This window comes from Pristiophorus japonicus, unplaced genomic scaffold (assembly GCF_044704955.1).
Source record: "Pristiophorus japonicus isolate sPriJap1 unplaced genomic scaffold, sPriJap1.hap1 HAP1_SCAFFOLD_251, whole genome shotgun sequence".
Taxonomy (NCBI): domain Eukaryota; kingdom Metazoa; phylum Chordata; class Chondrichthyes; family Pristiophoridae; genus Pristiophorus; species Pristiophorus japonicus.
The window spans coordinates 918276-922333 of NW_027252241.1; positions in this window are offsets into that span (position 1 = coordinate 918276).

Sequence of the window (4058 nt, forward strand, 5' to 3'; positions counted from 1 at the left end):
ATATCATTTGCTTTCTTCACCGCCGACTGTACCTGCAGGCCAACTTTCAATGATTGATGTACCATGACACCCAGGTCTCTTTGTACCTCCCGTTTTCCTATTCTGCCCCCATTCAGATAATATTCGGCCTTCATGTTTTGGCCACCAAAATGGATAACGTCATATTTATCCACGTTATACTGCATCTGTCATGCACTCACCTAACCTGGCCAAGTCACCCTGCTACCTCAAAGCGTCCTCCTCATAGCTCACCCCGCCAGCCAGCTTCGTGTCATCTGCAAAACTGGAGATATAACATTCAATTCCTTCATCTAAATAATTAATGTATATTGTAAATAGCTTGGGTGCCAGCACTGAGCTCTGAGGCATCTCACTAGTCACTGCCTGCCATTTTGAAAAGGATCCGTTTATCCCGAGCCTGCTTCCTGTCTGTCAACCAGTTCTCTATCCATGTCAGTACATTACACCCAATACCATGTGCTTTAATTTTGAAGACCAATCTCTTGTGTGGGACCTTGTCAAAAGCCTCTTGAAAGACCAAAAACATCACATCCACTGGTTCTTCCTTGTCCACTCTACCAGTTACATCGTCAAAAAATTCTAGAAGCTTTGACAAGCATGATTTCCCTTTCACAAATCCATGCTGACTTGGACCGTTCCTGTCACTGCTTTCCAAATGCGCTGTTATTTCATCTTTAATAATTGATTCCAACATTTTCCCCTCTACTGATGTCAGGCTAACCGGTCTATAATTACCAGTTTTCTCTCTTCCCTACTTTAAAAAAAAGTATTGTTACATTAGCTAACCTTCAGTCCACAGGAATTGATCCAGATTCGATAGACTGTTGGAAAATGATCACCAATATATCCACTATTTCTAGGGGCACTTCCTTAAGTATTTTGGGATGCAGACTATCAGCATTTATCGGCCTTCAATCCCATCAATGTCCCGAACACAATTTCCCAACATTAAGCATTTCCTTCAGTTCTTCCTTCTCACTAAACCCTCGCACCCCTAGTATTTCTGGAAGTTTATTTGTGTCTTCCTTCGTGAAGAGATAACCAAGGTATTTGTTCAACTGGTCTGCGATTTCTTTGTTCCCCATTCACCTGAATCTGACTGCAAGCGACCTACATTTGTCTTCACTAATCTTTTTCTTTCACATATTTATAGAAGCTTTTGCAGTCATTATTTATGTTCCCAGCAAGCTTCCTCTCATACTCTATTTCCCCCACCTAATTAAACCCTTTGTCCTGCTCTGCTGAATTATAAAATCCCCCCAGTCCTCAGGTTTTTTGCTTTTTCTGGCCAATTTCTATGCCTCTTCCTTGAATTTAAACTATCCTTAATTTCCCTTGTTAGCCACGGTTTAGCCACCTTCACCGTTTTATTTTTACTCCAGAGAGTGATGTATAATTGTTGAAGTTCATCCATGTGATCGTTAAATGTTTGCCATTGCCTATCCATCATCAAGCCTTTAAGTATCTTTTGCCAGCCTATTCTAGCCAATTCACGTCTCATACCATCGAAGTTACATTTCCTTTCGTCAAGTACCCTCGTCTCTGAATTAACTGTGTCACTCTCCATCTTAGTAAAGAATTCTACCATATTATGATCACTGATCTCGAAGGGGCCTTGCACAACAACATTGCTAATTTACCCTTTCTCATTTCGCATCACCCAGTCTAGGATGGCCAGCCCTCTAGCTGGTTCCTCGACATACTGGTCTACAAAACCATCCCTAATACATTCCAGGAAATCCTCCTCCACCGCATTGCTACCAGTTTGGTTAGCCCAATATGTACGTAGATTAAAGTCGCCCATGACAACTGCTGTAACTTCAGGGGAAAGCGCAGTTGTTTGGCACTGAATCGAAAAGCTCTTCAAAGAGCCAGCAAAGGTTCCGTGGGCTGAATAGTCTCCTTCTGTGCTGTGTTGTTGTATGGTTCTAACTCTGGCCTCTTGTGCAAACTCCATTTCCTTCTCTCCACCATTGTCGGCCGTGCCTTCAGTTTCTGATAACCTACAATGTTTGTCCCGTGTTTGGGTCACCTGTTCCAATGTCTTCTTCCGTGGGTCAGTGTAAATTTTTGAGAGATTGCTCTCTTGTGTTGCACATTCGATCGCTTTACTATGGTAGCGGTCCTATGTAAATTCTAGTTGCTATTGCTCTGCTTCGCCAGACAGATTCAGCCGGGGACAGAGGCTGTGCTGCTACCCCTATTAGCCCTGGAAGGTAGTTTCCCCTTGCTGGAGTGTTTGAACTCGAGGGCACAGTCTCAGGATAAGGGGTATGCCACTTAAGACTGAGGTAAGGAGGAATTTCGGCACTCGGAGGCTTGTAAATCTTTGGAATTCTCTACCTCAGAGGCTGTCGATGCTGAGTTCTGAATATATTCACAGCTGAGACAGATACATTTTTGGCCTTTAGGGGAATCAAGGAATGGAGATCAGGTGGCAAAGTGGAGTTGTGGTCGATGATCAGCCAGGATATTATTGAATGTTGGAGCAGGCTCAAAGTGCGCTGGGCCCTACTCTCCTCCTCTTTATAATGTTTTATGAAATGCCGCAGGCTCACTCACAGCTCAGAATTACCACTCGGCAAGTTACTGAGAGCAAACGGTGACTGGGGCTGAACCCCACCATCATGCAGCAGCTTCTGTACAGGCTAAGAGCTCAGAATTAACACTCGGCAAGGTACCGAGGCCAAACAGTGAAAGGTGCTGAGCACCACCATCCTGCAGCATCTGCATTATAGCCTGGTACAATTATACAACAGATATTTCCTCTCCAGTTACAGTAGGACCTGCAGCCTGTTTCCAGAAATTCCCTGCTTTATGGATGATTGCTTATTAGACATCAGGATAGCTAAAAATAAATGACACGGAACAAACCCTGAGGCGTGATCCCGACAGTTTATCTGGGACAGTCCCGCTATGGAACTCCATCAGTGACCCCGCTGAAGGTTATAGTCTCAGGGAGTGGAATCTCCAGGAGTGGACTGTAAGAAAGCTGGAATTCGGTACCCTGACAAATATATGACAAGGACCAAAATGAATCCTTACTAAAGACTCGCCTGGGGTTTTAGCTGCCAGCCTAGGTCTGGGGGTGAATGATTCCTGACTCCCAGAACTGTCTTACATTGAAAATTTCAGCGGGTCAGGCAGCATCTGTGCAGAGAAACCTAGTTAACGTTTCGGGTTGATGAACCTTCGTCAGAACAGGCGAATATTTGAAATGATCAAAGGGCGAAAGAACTAAAGGGAAGATCTGTGATATGGTGGAAGACAGGAGAGTTTGGAGAGACAAAAGGGCTAATGCTGCGACTTGAGATGGTAATAGCAGAAGTTAGATCAAGATTAGTTTAGATAGGGTGTAAATGGCAGATTAATTAGCAGCTGCCATGGGAAACAAAGAGAGAAAAAATATATCAGAGCAAAATATGGGCAGAGGCTAAGGTCTGCAATTGTTGAACTCAATGTTGAGTCCAGAAGGCTATAACGTACCTTCGTTTCGTTTCTAACTTCTGCTTTTATAATCTCAAGTCGTCCCATCATCCCTTTGGTTTCTCCTGTCATCCACCCTATCACAGACCTTCCCTTTTCTCCCCTTCCCATTTCAGTGCTCCTTACGAATTTGTTAATTTCGAACATTCGCCAGTTCTGACGGAGGGTCATCGACCCGAAACCTTCACTCAGTTTTTCTCTTCAGATGCTGTCTGACCCGCTGAGATTTCCAGCATTTTCTGTTTTTATTTCAGATTCCAGGATCCACAGTATTGTACTCTTGTCTCACATTGACTCCAGTTCAGAACAAGATGGATTCAGTTTACAGCAGAATAGCAGCAAATATCACCCACAATTGAGGGAGACTAGAGCAGCCATTAGAGAATCTAAGAGATCTGTGGAAAAAGAAGATGGTGAACAATACTGGTAATAATAGCAAAAGCTTTTCCAGCTATTTCAGGAGTCAGAAGACCGTTAAAGATGATTTAGGGCCACTGACAAACAGTTCAGGACAGATTGAAACAGATTCTCAGGCTATGAAAGGTGCTGTT